At 51.0% G+C, this 19,105-nt stretch overlaps 2 long non-coding RNA genes across 2 annotated transcripts in view; both read right to left on the bottom strand.

The window, feature by feature from the left end:
- Positions 1 to 10,535: 10,535 nt before the first annotated feature.
- Positions 10,536 to 17,098, bottom strand: LOC138771566 (uncharacterized). The gene is made up of 4 exons (XR_011359645.1): positions 17,010 to 17,098; positions 16,543 to 16,647; positions 11,378 to 11,429; positions 10,536 to 10,620 (listed from the first exon to the last, which is right to left on the bottom strand). It is a non-coding gene; the product is annotated as an uncharacterized lncRNA (long non-coding RNA).
- Positions 17,099 to 17,351: 253 nt separating this feature from the next.
- LOC138771284 (uncharacterized) overlaps positions 17,352 to 19,105 on the bottom strand; it is a 7,658-nt gene continuing 5,904 nt past the window's right edge. The window contains exons 2-6 of the long non-coding RNA XR_011359591.1: positions 17,996 to 18,017; positions 17,759 to 17,780; positions 17,615 to 17,647; positions 17,503 to 17,541; positions 17,352 to 17,408 (exon numbers count right to left, since the gene is read on the bottom strand). This is a non-coding gene — a long non-coding RNA (uncharacterized lncRNA). The remainder of the gene's footprint in view (positions 17,409 to 17,502; positions 17,542 to 17,614; positions 17,648 to 17,758; positions 17,781 to 17,995; positions 18,018 to 19,105) is intronic.

Below are 19,105 nucleotides of genomic sequence, written 5' to 3'. Positions count from 1 at the left end.
ATAGGGCCAGTGTCCTATTACTGATATATTCCCCGACCACCCTCATCTAATAGGGCCAGTGTCCTATTACTGATATATGGAGGAAACTAAAGGAATGTGAGAAGTTTTTTTTCTGGTCTTAATAAATATCTGGTCTAAAATTCAATTGTTACATTTTGAAATGTAAAGCTGGTACATTTATTCCGACTCCAGCCCAAACTATCTCCGACTGCACAGCCCTGATCTGCAGTAATAGTGCAGGAACAGCAGCAGCAGCTAATATCATCAGATTGTAAGCCCAGGATGTTATCAGCCCCATGGTCACATGCTCCTCCCTGTCGGCCATTTTTTGGACAAGATCATCACAAAGCAGGGCAGTAAAGCGTGAAGGAGAGGAGTCTGATTCTAGCTCTGAGGTACACAGAGGCTGCTGTCGGTATATACAGTGAGTACACAGGAAGCTGCTGTCAGTATATACAGTGAGTACAGGGAGCCGCTGCCAGTATATACAGTGAGTACAGGGAGCCGCTGTCAGTATATACAGTGAGTACACAGGGAGCCGCTGTCAGTATATACAGTGAGTACACAGGGAGCCGCTATCAGTATATACAGTGAGCTGCTGTCAGTATATACAGTGAGTACACAGGGAGCTGCTGTCAGTATATACAGTGAGTACACAGGGAGCCGCTGTCAGTATATACAGTGAGTACACAGGGAGCTGTTGCCAGTATATACAGTGAGTACACAGGGAGCTGCTGTCAGTATATACAGTGAGTACACAGGGAGCTGCTGTCAGTATATACAGTGAGTACACCTCCTTATACTGTACACTGAACATGTTTACTATAAAGTGACTAACCCCATAAAGCGACTCTGTACCCACAATCTGTCCCCCCCAAACCACTTGTACCTTCGGATAGCTGCTTTTAATCCAAGATCTGTCCTGGGGTCCATTCGGCAGGAGATGCAGTTATTGTCATAAAAACAACTTTTAATCCCGCAGCGCTGTGTATAACAGCCGGGGCTTACATTTGTATATGCATTAGGCTGGCACACCCTCTCTGTTCTTCCTCCCTACCCTCCTCAGCATTAGGAATGATCCAGGAACATTTACTGCTGTTTGATCTTTGTACAGGTGTATTAACGATCCAGCCCATGTTCATTATACACACAGGTGGGAATAGGAGACAATCTGCCTGGAGTATTCCTAATGCTGAGGAGAGTGGGGAGGAAGGACAGAGAGGGTGTGCCAGCCTAATGCATATACAAATGTAAGCCCCGGCCGTTAGACACAGCGCTGTAGGATTAAAAGTTGTTTTTATGACAATAACTGCATCCCCTGCAGCAGGCCTGTATTTAGAGTTCATGCTGCCCTAGGCACTTTGCACGCAGAGGCGCCCCCCCTCACCCCCCCCCCCCCCCGGCCGCACCGTTACTGTACATGCATGGTATATACCCTGGCACTTGGGTGCCGCTCTGCTTGATGCCCGCTGTTCTCATCAAACAGACGTGATGGAGGAAGGAAGGAGGCCGGGGGACTGGTTCTGTCCAGTGTTGGACTGGGGGACCTGGAGCCACCAATATACAACCAGTGAGACACGACATGCTGACCCGCTCCTTTCCTGAATTCATCTGTATCTGTGACAAATCCCTACATTTATACAGCTCTCAGGGTATGCTGGGAGTTGTAGTCTCTGAGAGGACAACCCTGTAATAAATCACTGTGTGCAGAGTCTCCTGGTGGCTGCAATCTGTGGGTGACAACCATCAGCCCTGAGGGTCCAGCAATACATCTGTCTACAGCCGCAGTTATCATAGGATTGTACTTTACTACAACTCCCAGCATATCCTGAGGGCTGCAGACTGTCAGTACATGCTGGGAGTTGTAGTGCCTGCAGCTGTTGTAGTTGGGTCCTATACACTGAATGCTTTGTGGCATATAAGAATAAAGAGATCTGTGGGGGCTCAGTGCAGGGAAATGACCCCAGAACATTACTAATAGGGAATAGAACAAAAACATCTCCCCCAATATCTTATTAGTGATGTTCTGGGGTCACTTCCCTACACTGAGCCCCTACAGATCTATGTATACTTATATGCCACAAAGCATCCAGTGTATGATGCACCTAGGACCCAACTACAGCAGCTGCAGGCACTACAACTCCCAGCATATCCTGAGGGCTGCAGACTGTTCTGGGAGTTGTAGTGCCTACAGCTGTTGTAGTTGGGTCCTGGAGGCGTTGCGGGAGATCAGAATACATAGATCTGTGGGGGCTCAGTGCAGGGACGTGACCCCAGAACATCACTAATATGGGATAGGGGGAGATGTTGTTGTTCTATCCCCTATTAGTGATGTTCTGGGGTCACTTCCACACACTGAGCCCCCACACATCTATGTATTCTTATATGCCACAAAGCATCCAGTGTATGATGCACCTAGGACCCAACTACAACAGCTCCAGGCACTACAACTCCCAGCAAGTACTGACAGTCTGCAGCCCTCAGGATATGCTGGGAGTTGTAGTGCCTGCAGCTCTTGTAGTTGGGTCCTAGTTTAAAAGTTTGCACTAGTGTACTGTAGTGACCGCAGGGCTGTGTCAGTACACTACCGCAAACAATAAACTGACCCTTATAGACCCCAATGGTACACAGGCTCTGCACACTATAGAAGTGATTACAGTGCAGTTACTAATGACTCACAGGTGACGTCTTCTCGAATTGCTGTCGCTAACTTTTTGCTTTCTTCTCCATCTGGCGCAGCATCATGAAGACTTCTCCGACCACAACTTGTCTGCAGGGGCAGCTGGGGGTGACTGGGGTAGGAGGGCAGCTGGGGGGGGCTGGGAAAGGGAGGCAGCTGGGGGTGACTGGGAAAGGGAGACAGCTGGGGCGACAGGGGGACTGGGGAAGGGGGGCAGCTGGGGCAACAGGGGGACTGGGGAAGGGAGGCAGCTAGGGGTGACTGAGGAAGGGAGGCAACTGGGGGTGACTGGGGAAGGGAGGCAGCTGGGGGAAAGAGAGAGCAGCTGGGGGAAAGGGAGAGCAGCTGGGGGGCAGGGGACCAGCAGGGAGGGGCAGCTAGGGTGGCAGGGGAGAAGCTGGGGTTCAGGGGGGGCTGGGGCTCAGGGGGAGAGGCTGTGGGTCAGGGGGAGCGGTAGGGGGGCAGGGAAGAAGCTGGGATTCAGGGGGAGAGGCTGGGGTCAGAGGGAGAAGCTGTGGGTCAGGGGAAGGGGCTGGGAGGCTGGGGAGCAGCTGAGAATGCAGGGGAGAGAGGCTGGGGGCAGGGGAGAGGCTGAGAATGCAGGGGGGAGAGGCTGGGGACCAGGGGAGAGGCTGGGGACCAGGGGAGAGGCTGAGGATTAGGGGGAGAGTCTGGGGGGGCAGGGGAAAGGCTGGGGGGGGCAGGGGAGAGGCTGGGGGGGGCAGGGGAGAGGCTGGGGGGGGCAGGGGAGAGGCTGGGGGGCAGGTGAGAGGCTGGGGGGCAGGTGAGAGGCTGGGGGGGCAGGTGAGAGGCTGGGGGGGCAGGTGAGAGGCTGGGGGGGCAGGTGAGAGGCGGAGAGGCTGGGGGGGCAGGGGAGAAGCTGGGGGGCAGGTGAGAGGCGGAGAGGCTGGGGGGGCAGGGGAGAGGCTGCAGGGGGGCAGGGGAGAGGCTGGGGGGGCAGGGGAGGGGCTGCAGGGGGGCAGGGGAGAGGCTGGGGGGCAGGTGAGAGGCGGAGAGGCTGGGGGGGCAGGGGAGAGGCTGCAGGGGGGCAGGGGAGAGGCTGGGGGGGGCAGGTGAGAGGCTGAGGGGCAGGTGAGAGGCTGAGGGGCTGGGGGGGGGCAGGGGAGAGGCTGAGGGGCAGGTGAGAGGCTGGGGGGGCAGGTGAGAGGCTGAGGGGCAGGTGAGAGGCTGAGGGGCAGGTGAGAGGCTGAGGGGCAGGTGAGAGGCTGAGGGGCAGGTGAGAGGCTGAGGGGCAGGTGAGAGGCTGAGGGGCAGGTGAGAGGCTGAGGGGGCAGGTGAGAGGCTGAGGGGCAGGTGAGAGGCTGAGGGGCAGGTGAGAGGCTGGGGGGGCAGGGGAGAGGCGGAGAGGCTGGGGGGGCAGGGGAGAGGCTGCAGGGGGGCAGGTGAGAGGCTGGGGGGGCAGGTGAGAGGCTGATGGTTAGGTGGAGAGGCTGGGGGGCAGGTGAGAGGCTGGGGGGCAGGTGAGAGGCTGGGGGGCAGGTGAGAGGCTGGGGGGCAGGTGAGAGGCTGGGGGGGCAGGTGAGAGGCTGGGGGGCAGGTGAGAGGCTGGGGGGCAGGTGAGAGGCTGAGGGGCAGGTGAGAGGCTGGGGGGGCAGGTGAGAGGCGGAGAAGCTGAGGGGCAGGTGATAGGCTGGGGGGGCAGGTGAGAGGCTGAGGGGCAGGTGAGAGGCTGGGGGGGCAGGGGAGAGGCGGAGAGGCTGGGGGGGCAGGGGAGAGGCTGCAGGGGGGCAGGGGAGAGGCGGAGAGGCTGGGGGGGCAGGTGAGAGGCTGGGGGGGCAGGTGAGAGGCTGAGGGGCAGGTGAGAGGCTGAGGGGCAGGTGAGAGGCTGAGGGGGCAGGTGAGAGGCTGAGGGGGCAGGTGAGAGGCTGAGGGGCAGGTGAGAGGCTGGGGGGGCAGGGGAGAGGCGGAGAGGCTGGGGGGGCAGGGAAGAGGCTGCAGGGGGCAGGTGAGAGGCTGGGGGGGCAGGTGAGAGGCTGGGGGGGCAGGTGAGAGGCTGATGGTTAGGTGGAGAGGCTGGGGGGCAGGTGAGAGGCTGGGGGGCAGGTGAGAGGCTGGGGGGCAGGTGAGAGGCTGGGGGGCAGGTGAGAGGCTGGGGGGGCAGGTGAGAGGCTGGGGGGGCAGGTGAGAGGCTGGGGGGCAGGTGAGAGGCTGAGGGGCAGGTGAGAGGCTGGGGGGGCAGGTGAGAGGCGGAGAGGCTGAGGGGCAGGTGATAGGCTGGGGGGGCAGGTGAGAGGCTGAGGGGCAGGTGAGAGGCTGGGGGGGCAGGGGAGAGGCGGAGAGGCTGGGGGGGCAGGGGAGAGGCTGCAGGGGGGCAGGGGAGAGGCGGAGAGGCTGGGGGGGCAGGTGAGAGGCTGGGGGGGCAGGTGAGAGGCTGGGGGGGCAGGTGAGAGGCTGGGGGGGCAGGTGAGAGGCTGGGGGGGCAGGGGAGAGGCTGATGGTTAGGTGGAGAGGCTGGGGGGGCAGGTGAGAGGCTGGGGGGGCAGGTGAGAGGCTGGGGGGCAGGTGAGAGGCTGGGGGGGCAGGTGAGAGGCTGGGGGGCAGGTGAGAGGCGGAGAGGCTGAGGGGCAGGTGATAGGCTGGGGGGGCAGGTGAGAGGCTGAGGGGCAGGTGAGAGGCTGGGGGGGCAGGGGAGAGGCTGGGGGGGCAGGGGAGAGGCTGGGGGGGGCAGGTGAGAGGCGGAGAGGCTGGGGGGGGGGGCAGGGGAGAGGCTGCAGGGGGGCAGGGGAGAGGCTGGGGGGCAGGTGAGAGGCTGGGGGGGCAGGTGAGAGGCTGAGGGGCAGGTGAGAGGCTGGGGGGGAGCAGGTGAGAGGCTGGGGGGGAGCAGGGGAGAGGCGGAGAGGCTGGGGGCGGGGGAGAGGCTGGGGGGGGCAGGTGAGAGGCGGAGAGGCTGGGGGGGCAGGGGAGAGGCTGCAGGGGGGCAGGGGAGAGGCTGGGGGGCAGGTGAGAGGCGGAGAGGCTGGGGGGGCAGGGGAGAGGCTGAGGGGCAGGGGAGAGGCTGGGGGGGCAGGTGAGAGGCTGAGGGGCAGGTGAGAGGCTGGGGGGGCAGGTGAGAGGCTGAGGGGCAGGTGAGAGGCTGGGGGGGCAGGTGAGAGGCTGGGGGGGCAGGTGAGAGGCTGGGGGGCAGGTGAGAGGCTGGGGGGGCAGGGGAGAGGCGGAGAGGCTGGGGGGGCAGGTGAGAGGCTGGGGGGGCAGGGGAGAGGCGGAGAGGCTGGGGGGGCAGGGGAGAGGCTGCAGGGGGGCCGGGGGGAGACGGGGCGGCCGGGAGAAGGATGGGCAGGCAGGCTGGTTCCCTCCCCCCATGCAGCGCCGAGGTCCGAGGTCCGGGGTGCAGGTGTTGAGCTTCCGGCACACACAGTGTGACAGAGGCCGGAAGCTCCCAGCTGCAGCCCCGCGTTTCTGGATCTTCTCTCCTGCTAGGCGATGACGTCACATCACGTGAGCGCCGCCGAGCAGGAGAGAAGATCCGGGACCGCGGGGCTGCAGCTGGGAGCTTCCGGCCTCTGTCACACTGTATGTGCCGGAAGCTCAACACCAGCCCTGCACCCCGGACCCCGGACCTCGGCGCTGCATGGGGGGAGGGAACCAGCCTGCCTGCCCATCCTTCTCCCGGCCGCTCAGTCACACCTCCCCCCCCCCCCCCCCGGCGCGGACTAGGCACCTGTGGGCCGGTGCCTACGGACGTTTTTTTTTTTTTTTTTTTAAATAATAAAAAAAGTGTTCCCTGCGGGTGCCGCCCCCCCCAGGGCGCCGCCCTAGGCACCGGACCACGGGTGCCTAGTGACAAATACGGCCCTGCCCTGCAGAACGGACCCCAGGACAGATTGTCCCCATTGTTACTGTACAAGAAATTTGACAAATTTGTTGCTAAATTTCTAAGCTCTATAACATCCAAAAACAGAGACTTTTACCAAATGATGCCCACAGAGTAGACATACAGTGGTGCCTTGGATTACGAGCATAATTCGTTCTGGAACCGCACTTGTAATCCAAATCCACTCTTAAACCAAAGCAAATTTCCCATAGGAAATAATTGAAATGCAGACAATTGGTTCCACTCCCCAAAAATGAGGACTTTTTATTCTGAACAAATAATGAAACAACTGATTTGGGGGGGGGGGGAGGTATCACCCCCAAACCTGGTGGCAATTCTCCTCCTCCTCTGTGAAGAACAACGCTCACAATTCTTTCATTCTTTCTCTTTTTTTGTTGTAGAACACGACCATCGTCTCCTGCTGCCTCCAATGTTAGAAAGACGTCAAAGCGGAAAAGACTAATGGATAAAATCCCATATAAACTGGAGGTAGTGAAATCCGCCAAAGAACATGGAAACATGGCGGCTGAGAGACAGTCTGAGCCGCCTCCAACTGAAAGAATTATACGGCAATGGAGGAAACAAGAGCAGGCACTGCAAGAAGCAGATAAAAGTAACATACTTTCCATGGGCATCTCGCAAAATAGCCGCAGATAGACGTGGGAATGAGAGCGGATCACACATCACACGAACAATGGATTTTCAGTCTCCACTAAAGCGATCATATATGAAGCCAAGTGTCTTGCTGCAGGGAAAGGCATTGAGGACGTTACTGGATCAGCATCCCGCTGCTATAGGTTCATGAGGAGATGCGGCCTTGCTCTGCGCACCAATACTAGAATTGCACAAAAAATGGATAAAGAATATGAATCCAAGATTGCGTCTTTCCATAAATCTGTAATTGATGCAAGAAAGAAAAATGGCTTTCAAATCGGTCAGATTGGAAATATGGATGATGTCCCATTAACCCAGGATGTTCCATCAAACAGGACTGGTTATGTGAAAGGTGCAAAAACCGGAACTGTGAAGACCCCAGGACACGAGAAAACCCGTTACACCGTTGTGTCGTCCTGCTGCGCAGATGGCACCAAAGTAATACCAAAAGCGTGCCGAAAGAGGGGATCCCACCACGTGGAGTTATTGTCCATGTCCATGGGAGAGACTGGAGGGATGGATGAAGGGGGAATGAAAAAATAGATAGAAAAAGTGTGATCCAAACACCCTGGAGGCTTCTGAGAAACCTGCCCTACTAGTACTCCACCAGTTCAGGGCGCACATCAGGGAGAACACAGTCATTTAAAGTTTGTGAGGGGTGAAAACATCATGGCAAGCCACGACGGATGAAACGGTTGTAAGTTCCTTCAAGAAATGTGGCATCAGTAATGCCTTGGATGGTTCAGAGGATGGAGTCCTATATGAAGACCGTGTTACCAGTGATAGTGAGCCACTCAGCCAGACAAGTTCAGACAGTTGTGAAGACTTGGGATTTCCTAATGACCAGAGAGCAATATTTCAGAAATTACAGAAATAAAAAGAGGTGTTACTTTTTGCCAGGTGTTACTTTTTGCCAGGTGTTACTTTTTGCCAGGTGTTACTTTTTGCCAGGTGTTACTTTTTGCCAGGTGTTACTTTTTGCCAGGTGTTACTTTTTGCCAGGTGTTACTTTTTGCCAGGTGTTACTTTTTGCCAGGTGTTACTTTTTGCCAGGTGTTACTTTTTGCCAGGTGTTACTTTTTGCCAGGTGTTACTTTTTGCCAGGTGTTACTTTTTGCCAGGTGTTACTTTTTGCCAGGTGTTACTTTTTGCCAGGTGTTACTTTTTGCCAGGTGTTACTTTTTGCCAGGTGTTACTTTTTGCCAGGTGTTACTTTTTGCCAGGTGTTACTTTTTGCCAGGTGTTACTTTTTGCCAGGTGTTACTTTTTGCCAGGTGTTACTTTTTGCCAGGTGTTACTTTTTGCCAGGTGTTACTTTTTGCCAGGTGTTACTTTTTGCCAGGTGTTACTTTTTGCCAGGTGTTACTTTTTGCCAGGTGTTACTTTTTGCCAGGTGTTACTTTTTGCCAGGTGTTACTTTTTGCCAGGTGTTACTTTTTGCCAGGTGTTACTTTTTGCCAGGTGTTACTTTTTGCCAGGTGTTACTTTTTGCCAGGTGTTACTTTTTGCCAGGTGTTACTTTTTGCCAGGTGTTACTTTTTGCCAGGTGTTACTTTTTGCCAGGTGTTACTTTTTGCCAGGTGTTACTTTTTGCCAGGTGTTACTTTTTGCCAGGTGTTACTTTTTGCCAGGTGTTACTTTTTGCCAGGTGTTACTTTTTGCCAGGTGTTACTTTTTGCCAGGTGTTACTTTTTGCCAGGTGTTACTTTTTGCCAGGTGTTACTTTTTGCCAGGTGTTACTTTTTGCCAGGTGTTACTTTTTGCCAGGTGTTACTTTTTGCCAGGTGTTACTTTTTGCCAGGTGTTACTTTTTGCCAGGTGTTACTTTTTGCCAGGTGTTACTTTTTGCCAGGTGTTACTTTTTGCCAGGTGTTACTTTTTGCCAGGTGTTACTTTTTGCCAGGTGTTACTTTTTGCCAGGTGTTACTTTTTGCCAGGTGTTACTTTTTGCCAGGTGTTACTTTTTGCCAGGTGTTACTTTTTGCCAGGTGTTACTTTTTGCCAGGTGTTACTTTTTGCCAGGTGTTACTTTTTGCCAGGTGTTACTTTTTGCCAGGTGTTACTTTTTGCCAGGTGTTACTTTTTGCCAGGTGTTACTTTTTGCCAGGTGTTACTTTTTGCCAGGTGTTACTTTTTGCCAGGTGTTACTTTTTGCCAGGTGTTACTTTTTGCCAGGTGTTACTTTTTGCCAGGTGTTACTTTTTGCCAGGTGTTACTTTTTGCCAGGTGTTACTTTTTGCCAGGTGTTACTTTTTGCCAGGTGTTACTTTTTGCCAGGTGTTACTTTTTGCCAGGTGTTACTTTTTGCCAGGTGTTACTTTTTGCCAGGTGTTACTTTTTGCCAGGTGTTACTTTTTGCCAGGTGTTACTTTTTGCCAGGTGTTACTTTTTGCCAGGTGTTACTTTTTGCCAGGTGTTACTTTTTGCCAGGTGTTACTTTTTGCCAGGTGTTACTTTTTGCCAGGTGTTACTTTTTGCCAGGTGTTACTTTTGCCAGGTGTTACTTTTTGCCAGGTGTTACTTTTTGCCAGGTGTTACTTTTTGCCAGGTGTTACTTTTTGCCAGGTGTTACTTTTGCCAGGTGTTACTTTTTGCCAGGTGTTACTTTTTGCCAGGTGTTACTTTTTGCCAGGTGTTACTTTTTGCCAGGTGTTACTTTTTGCCAGGTGTTACTTTTTGCCAGGTGTTACTTTTTGCCAGGTGTTACTTTTTGCCAGGTGTTACTTTTTGCCAGGTGTTACTTTTTGCCAGGTGTTACTTTTTGCCAGGTGTTACTTTTTGCCAGGTGTTACTTTTTGCCAGGTGTTACTTTTTGCCAGGTGTTACTTTTTGCCAGGTGTTACTTTTTGCCAGGTGTTACTTTTTGCCAGGTGTTACTTTTTGCCAGGTGTTACTTTTTGCCAGGTGTTACATTTTCCAGGTGTTACTTTTTGCCAGGTGTTACTTTTTGCCAGGTGTTACTTTTTGCCAGGTGTTACTTTTTGCCAGGTGTTACTTTTTGCCAGGTGTTACTTTTTGCCAGGTGTTACTTTTTGCCAGGTGTTACTTTTTGCCAGGTGTTACTTTTTGCCAGGTGTTACTTTTTGCCAGGTGTTACTTTTTGCCAGGTGTTACTTTTTGCCAGGTGTTACTTTTTGCCAGGTGTTACTTTTTGCCAGGTGTTACTTTTTGCCAGGTGTTACTTTTTGCCAGGTGTTACTTTTTGCCAGGTGTTACTTTTTGCCAGGTGTTACTTTTTGCCAGGTGTTACTTTTTGCCAGGTGTTACTTTTTGCCAGGTGTTACTTTTTGCCAGGTGTTACTTTTTGCCAGGTGTTACTTTTTGCCAGGTGTTACTTTTTGCCAGGTGTTACTTTTTGCCAGGTGTTACTTTTTGCCAGGTGTTACTTTTTGCCAGGTGTTACTTTTTGCCAGGTGTTACTTTTTGCCAGGTGTTACTTTTTGCCAGGTGTTGCCTATATGGAGCAAAGAGATGCCAAAAATGTTATCAAGCGTAGAGGTGCATTCCATATAGCTATTACTTAGAGTGCATAATAGCAGTATAAACAGTGCAAACAAGTAACACTATAAGGCCATGTTTACAAAACACAAGTATTTATCACGGCCGTTGTTTCTGATTTGCAACACGGCCGTGATTAGTACTTAGCTTACATTGTGCTGCAGCTAGAGGGAATCCCGGCAGGAGTGGATACACATAGTACACACTCCGGGCCAGAACCGCTAGCGGCCACAGAAGACATGTCAGTGCACACAATGGAGCGTGCAGCTCCGGCCGCATGCTCCATTGTGTGCAGTGGTGAATTCGGATGCGGCCTCGGATGTGTACTCCCACATCCAAATTCATCAGAAATTAAGATGATCCGGCCAGTTCTGTATCATCGGCCGGGATGATCTTCAGTAACCCTGGCCGTGTCACAGAACGGCCAAAGTGATATGTAATGTGAACTTGGCCTAACTCTCTAAAGGCAAAAGTACAGAGCATTAAGGTTCCCCCTGTATACAGCAGCGGGGATATAAGGCAAGGGTCACACTGCATTCACAGCCTTTGCCATAAAATCTATGTGCCCCCCGACCCAGAGGATGTCACCTAACCCCCCCCCCCCGACCCAGAGGATGTCGCCCCCCGACCCAGAGGATGTCACCCCCCGACCCAGAGGATGTCACCCCCCGACACAGAAAACAAGGGACAATGGAAGGATCTGCTATACTCACGGTTTACTCCACAACGGCCGGGCGGCAGCAGCAGCAGAAGATGGATCTTAATCTAAGAAACAAGAAGCAAGCTGACATGAAGCCTGAGAGACCCCGGGTGAGGAGCCCACTGAGCGACTCTCTAGAGAGCGGCTGACATCATAGGGGGCGACCTCTCTGCACAATGTGCTGCTGCTCCTCCTGATCGCTGATCCCGGCCCCATAGATGCCACCATACTGGTCTATGCTGAGGATGGGCAGCAGTGTTAGAGCTTGTATACGGGACGGCCTTTAGCCTTAGGCACATGTCAGACTCAGGCCCTCCAGCTGTTACAGAACTACAATTCCCATCATGCCTCAACCTCCAAAGCTAAAGCTTGGCTGCCCAGGCATGATGGGACGTGTAGTTTTTTTTTTGAACAGCTGGAGGACCTGAGTTTGACCCCACTGAGGATCTCCTGTCTGTCTCTTGGGGCAATAGTGGAATCCTGCTCCATGCCTACTGGTGCCCATATAACTGGTCAGAACAGGACAATCCCTAATGCTGTGACCCCCAACCTGTGCCTCTTCAGCTGTTACAGAACTACAACTCTCATCGTGCCCTGACTGCCTCCAGTGCATTGTATTCCAGCCTGAGACGTTCCCATCATGCCCTGACAATCTGCCTGATGGGAGTTGTAGTTTTGCAGCAGCTGTAATGGATCCTATACCCCCCGGTGGTGGCATTGTGCAGCAGGATATCCCCATGACTGACACCACTAGATGGCGCCTGTGTGTGCAGACAGGTCTGATACTAAAGGAGTAGTTCAAAAAAATTCTATTTAAGAATCTACTGGTGCCAGAGATTTGCCATGTCTATTTAAAAATCTCCAGTCTTCCAGTACTTAACAGCTGCTACATGCCCTGCATGAAGTGGTATATTCTTTCTAGTCTAAATAACTAATACAAAATGGTGCTCAGCAAAGTGGGGTGACCAGGTTCTAGGAAGAAACACTTAAAGGGGTTATCCAGTGCTACAAAAACACGGCCGCTTTCTTCCAGAGACAGCACGACTCGTGTCTCCACTTCAGGTGCGGTTTGCAATTAAGCTCCATTCACTTTAATGGGACTAAGCAGAAAAACCCCGCCCAAGCTGGAGACAAGAGCGGTGCTGTCTCTGGAAGAAAGTGGCCATGTTTTTGTAGCGCTGGATAACCCCTTTAACCCTTTGAGGACCAGGCCCAAAATGACCCAGTGGACTGTGCAAATTTTGATCTTAGTGTTTCCGTTTTTTCCCTCCTCCCCTTCTAAGATCTCCAGCACTCTCAGTTTTCTATCTACAAGCCATGTAAGTGCTTGTTTGTTACAGGAATAGTTGTACTGTGTAATGGCGTCATTCATTTTACCATAACATGTATGACGGAATCCCAAATATATTATTTATGAAGATATAAATTGGTGAAATCGTAAAAAAGAATGCAATATGGTAACGTTTGGGGGGTTCCTGTGTCTACGTAATGCACTATATGGTAACAGCGACATGATACTATTATTCTATAGGTCAGTCCGAACACAACCATATGCAGGTTACACAGATTCTCTAATGTTATATATTTTTTAAATGAAATCTTTTTTTTTGGCAATTAATTATAAATAAAATGGGCCTATTGTGACGCTTATAACGGTTTTATTTTTTCACCTACGGGTCTGTATGGGGTGTCATTTTTTCCGCCATGATCTCTAGTTTTTATTAATACCATATTTGTGAAGATCGGACGTTTTGATCACTTTTTATTAATTTTTTTATATATATAATGTAACATAAAATCGGTAATCTGCGCACTTTTTTCCCTGTTTCTGTGTTCGCCGTTCAGCGATCACAATGACGCTTGTTATATTTTAATAGATCGGACAATTACGCACGCTACGGTATATTATATGTTTATTTGTTTATTTATTTTTATATGTTTTATTTATATAATGGGAAAGGGGGGTGATTTCAACTTTTATTGGGGGAGGGGCTTTGGGGTAGTGTGTTAGTGTTTTTAACTTTTTTTTTTTTAAGTCCCTTTGGGAGACTTGTACATACACTAGTTTGATTTCTACACTGATGATTGCTATGCCATAGGCATAGCATTGATCAGTGTTATCGGCGATCTGCTCATTGAGCCTGGCTGTGCAGGCTCAGTGCAGCAGATCGCCGATCGGACCGCATGGAGGCAGGTGAGAGACCTCCGGCAGTCCGTTTCAACTATCGGGACCCCCGCAGTCACACTGCGGGGGTCCCGATCGGTAAGTGACAGGGGACTCCCCCTGTCACTCACACTTAAACGCCGCGATCGCGGCGTTTAAGGAGTTAATGACACGCGGCAGCGTGATCGCTGCAGCGTGTCATTACTGGTGGGGTCCCGGCTGCTGATTGCAGCCGGCCCCCACCTGCTATGAAGAGCGCTCAGCTCCGGAGCACGCTTCATAGCGGGAGAAACACCCAGGGCGTACAGTTACAGTTAAATCTGCCATTATCTGCATGTAAAAAGCCTTTTCCCAGGTCCCCCCCTCCTTCCTCTTTTTCATCCACTCCAAAAAATCTGAAAATTGTGACTTGTTGCAGGAGACGTCCCCTGTCTGTTCTAGGGAGAGGGGAGGGGGGAGGAGGAAGGAGGGAGTTAGCCGGCAGCAGAAAGCAGATAACAGAGGATTACAGGCACGGAGCTGGGTGACAGCTGTAATCTGAGCTCAGACAGGTCACTGGTGACTGTCCCAGGAGATAACGGGTGAGGGATTTGTAGATTAACTCTTTGTTGTCCTGTTTTGGTCTTTTCTTTAGCTCTCTCCATAGGAGAACAATGAGACAGGGGGGAGAGCTTCAAACTGATTTTTCATGATAAAAATGCATTTTTCGGCTAATAAACCCAATGACAAAGTTTCTTAAAATCGCCTGGACTATTGATTTCTGCAAAAAAAAAAATTCACGACAGTGACACTTTAACACAAAGGGCCACTGAGCCCACTAGAAGCGAGGTTAGCCCCACAAGGAAATAAAACGTAACTTATTATCAAGTGATGTTTATAGAAGCGTGAAGTTAAGACCCCCAGACTGGCCGCCCTATCATACACTGTGTACATCCGCCTATCAGGTGCTTATAGAGATAGTCTGCGGCTAACACAGTGTTGCACTCTCTATTAGCACCTGATAGGCGGATATACACAGTGTATGATAGGGCGGCCAGTCTGGGGGTCTTAACTTCACGCTTCTATAAACATCACTTGATAATAAGTTACGTTTTATTTCCTTGTGGGGCTAACCTCGCTTCTAGTGGGCTCAGTGGCCCTTTGTGTTTTCCAGTCTGACACAGTGCTCTCTGCTGCCACCTCTGTCCATGTCAGGGACTGTCCAGAGCAGGAGAGGTTTTCTATGGGGATTTGCAGCTGCTCTGGACAGTTCCGGACATGGACAGAGGTGGCAGCAGAGAGCACTGTGTCAAACTGGAAAGAATACACAACTTCCTGCAGGACATACAGCGGCTGATAATTTCTGGCACTTTATGGCATCAGTTTATTTGGAAAAAAAAAAAAACATTTGGTGAACTACCCTATTAATGTCTCCCCTGGGGGCAGTGCAGTGTCTATATGGCGGTGTCATCTATGTGTCTGTATGTTGGTGTACTCCATCCACTTACATGGCCAGACGTCTCTCTCTCTTCTCTTTCTTCTGAGCTTCACGCTGCATCCTACTCTCCATCTGCCTCTCGGCCTCTCGCTGCTTTTCCAGCATTATCTTCTCCCTATTGTACATAACACAAATCCCCTTATATGTAACTATATAAAGAGCGGGAGACATTAGGACTCTGTACATTTACCATATTATACACAATCAGGGGTATTCCAAGACTGAGGGTTACCCCTGGTGCCCGGCAGGATATGCCATATGACCGGCACCACTAGATGGCTTTATATTAGGTTTTATATTAAAGGGGTACTCTGGGCAAAATGTAGAAGTAGATTGGAATTAGAGTAGACGCCTTCTCCCTCCCTCGGCCTATCTCCCGCCCCGGTCCTATTAACCTGCTGCCGGGTTCCAGGCAGCGGGGTGAGCGCTCCTTATCTGACGCTCACCCCTTCTGCACCTCCCGTCCTCTGAAAGAGTCTCCCCCTGGGCCTCAGCGCTTACCCCGCCGAGAGCGGGTGGCGGGTGAGTGCTTCTCCTTGGGAGCGCTCACCCCGTTGCCTGGAACCGGGCAGCAGGTGTAATAGGACCGGGGCGAGAGATAGGCCGAGGGAGGGAGAAGGCGTCTATTCTAATTCTAATCTACTTCTACATGCGCCCCCTGCTGGACCCTACACTTGACGTGACGTCACTATTTTTTAAGTAAGCCTGGTGTGTTGAACCTGACCGTCTGGGGGTGACTGCTTTCCATAATAGATGGGCAGTGGGAACTTCCGGAGTGGACGGGACAATTGCTCATAGGATCTGGAGGCATGGGTCCGTGGACAACGGGTGTGACTGAGATTTGGCTCGGAATCAGCCAGTGGGGCCCTTTGGAAGGGGGTGAACTGGCGGAGAAAAGAGCTAGAAGGGCGGTTGTGGTTTATCTGTTTTAGTTGACTAAGATGTTTTTTTATACAGTGCTGTGGTTGAGGCGGGGATGGGTCCTCCTGCCCTGCCTGGCCCGGTTCTCCGGCCCTTGGCGCTGGGGGGGTGCGGCCATCCTGCTACCTGAAGGTAGGAGTGATGGGAGATATAAGGGGTGAAGGGTAATAAACAAAGGTAGTAGGTAGATAAGATAGGCGCCCTGCAGGTTTACCCACACAGAGAAATGACAACATTATGGAAAAGTGGTTATTGTCTTGTTATGGAGATGTGGATGAAATGTGATCTTGTTGAAGTGAAGATGCCGGGTTGGGGTAAATATTAAGTGTTTTATGCTGGATGTTTGTAAATTGTTAAAATTAAAGATAAGAAAAAAGAAAACAAAAGTAAGAAAAAAGAAAAAAAAAAAAAGGAAGCGAGTCTGCCAGATTTACTAAATTGAGGGAAATAGTACTATATGTGCATTTCCCATAATTAGTGTATATTATATATTTGTAGAACTTTCCTTAGTAATAACATTTAAAAATACATTTTGCCCGGAGTACCCCTTTAATGTCTCCCCTGGGGTAGTGCGGTGTCATCTATGTGTCGGTGTTGGTGTACTCCATCCACTTACATGGCCAGACGTCTCTCTCTTTTCTCTTTCTTCTGAGCCTCACGCTGCATCCTGCTCTCCATCTGCCTCTCGGCCTCTCGCTGCTTTTCCAGCATTATCTTCTCCCTATTGTACATAACACAAATCCCCTTATATGTAACTATATAAAGAGCGGGAGACATTAGGACTCTGTACATTTACCATATTATACACAATCAGGGTTATTGCAAGACTAAGGGTTACCCCTGGTGCCCGGCAGGATATGCCATATGACCAACACCACTAGATGGCACATGTGTGCGCAGACAGGTTTTATATTAATGTCTCCCCTGGGGCAGTGTGGGGTCTATATGGCGGTGTCATCTATGTGTCTATATGGCGGTGTCATCTATGTGTCTATATGGCGGTGCCATCTATGTGTCTATATGGCGGTGTCATCTATGTGTCTATATGGCGGTTTACTCTGGCGGTTTACTCCATCCACTTACATAGCCAGAAGCTTCACTCGCTCTTCCTTCTTGCGAGCAAAACGCTCCATCTTGCTTTCAGGCTTGAGCTCCCTTTCAAAATCTCTTTTTGATTCCTCCCTAAAACACAAATCATCCCATATTTAACACTATAAAGACTGGGAGTCATTAGTGGGGGGTCTGAGCTCAGAGACCCCCACTGATCAGGAGAATGGGGTCCTCAGTCCAGTGAATGAATAGAATGACAGGGTACATGGAGCCGACCCTAGAGAACCTTTTAGAAACCTATTCCGGAAGGTTCTCTGCGCTCTAGTACCAGTGTAAGGGGAGCGCACCATGGGATGTGGATAGGAGAGGTTGGGGTCCTACCTTATGGGTTGGAGACGGGGAACCCAGATGTTTTTTTCTATGTAGCCATCACTGGTAGAGAAGAGAACTGGGGTTAGGAGAACAGAACAAAACAGAATCTACAGAAAATATTCTCTATCCGTGTATAATGAGGAGACCACCATACCAGAAAACCTGAGGGGCCGAGCGCACAGCGGAGATCCACCTGCAGGAGAAGCCATGGTAAGAAACATAGCACAAGTCTCCACAACACAGAAGCCGCCATATTTGTTACTCACGTCTCATCCGGTCCCTCGTCCTCATCCTCAATCCTGTTACAGAGAAAAGAAGAGAATGAGAATAACGGAGCCGCCCTCACATCTCGTCTCTAACTGAGGTAACAACGGCCGCCAGAGACGCAACCAGGAGGAAGACTTACTTACCAGGGTTTGTTGTCATCTACAGCTAGAGAGGAAGAAACAGACGAGATTTACTAGGATATTCAATATAAGTGACATCCAACCCCTCCACCATGATGGGGGGGGGGAATAGAGGATAGCGGCAGCGGAGAGGGTGGATAGCGGCAGAGGGGGTGACATGGTGGAGGGTGGCAGGGTGTGATGTTGGCAGAGGGTGACGGGGGATGGTCGGGGTAATAGCGGGGAGATGGAGGTACTTACATAGCAAGACGCTTTCTGCAGACTATAGGGATAAAACAGGGAGAAGTGAGTGCAGGAGGCATTGGGAGGTCTCAGCTGGTTCATTGTATTAGAGATACACACATATATACAGAGGAGTGTATACATATATAATAGATACCTCCTCCAGATCACTGATACCTGTCTATATATGTGTATATACAGTGGTACCTTGGTTTAAGAGTAACTTGGTTTAGGAGCGTTTTGGTTTAAGAGCTCACAGTTTTTCAAATTTGTAACTTGGTTTAAGAGCATTGCTTTGGTTTAAGAGCTCCCTGTACTGGGTGGAAGGGGGAGTGGGGGAGGGGCATGGTCTGCATAGCGGGGTCTACAGCCTTGTACTTTGACCCAGGAAGTCTCTCTCACCTTCCAAATCATGGCAGACCCACTTCAGGCTGGGGCTTACATCTGGGGACAGGACTGTGGGGGTAATCTCTCCATAGCTGTAACCCCTCTCTCCCCGAACAGAGAGTGCTGCTATACTGTGCCCACATCTGCCCTGCTCATTCCTTCATGCTCCCTGCAGTCTGTCAGTCCTGATTGGTCCATGCTAAACCCACCCCCTTCCCTGTCATGTGATCATACAGACCTCTGACAGCAGCCCTGCTTCTCTATTCTAGCCTGTTGTACTACACTACTGCATTATGGAGATCTGCAGTTCCATCCTGTATCTATAAACTGCTGCTGTGCTATCAGGGTTATACAGTTACTATACATTATACTCCACATGCTGACTGCTATACTGTACAGTAACCTATATATCACATATCCAGCTGCTGTGTTATCAGGGTTATACAGTTACTATACAATATACACCACATGCTGACTGCTATACTGTACAGTAACCTATATATCACATATCCAGCTGCTGTGTTATCAGGGTTATACAGTTACTATAGATTATATACCATATGCTGCTATACTGTACAGTAACTTATATATCACATATCCAGCTGCTGTGTTATCAGGGTTATACAGTTACTATAGATTATATACCATATGCTGCTATACTGTACAGTAACTTATATATCACATATCCAGCTGCTGTGCTATCAGGGTTATACAGTTACTATACATTATACACCACATGCT

This window comes from Dendropsophus ebraccatus, chromosome 13, assembly GCF_027789765.1.
Source record: "Dendropsophus ebraccatus isolate aDenEbr1 chromosome 13, aDenEbr1.pat, whole genome shotgun sequence".
Taxonomy (NCBI): domain Eukaryota; kingdom Metazoa; phylum Chordata; class Amphibia; order Anura; family Hylidae; genus Dendropsophus; species Dendropsophus ebraccatus.
Note: the sequence above shows the minus strand (reverse complement) of the source record. Positions and strands in the feature narration are given on the sequence as shown.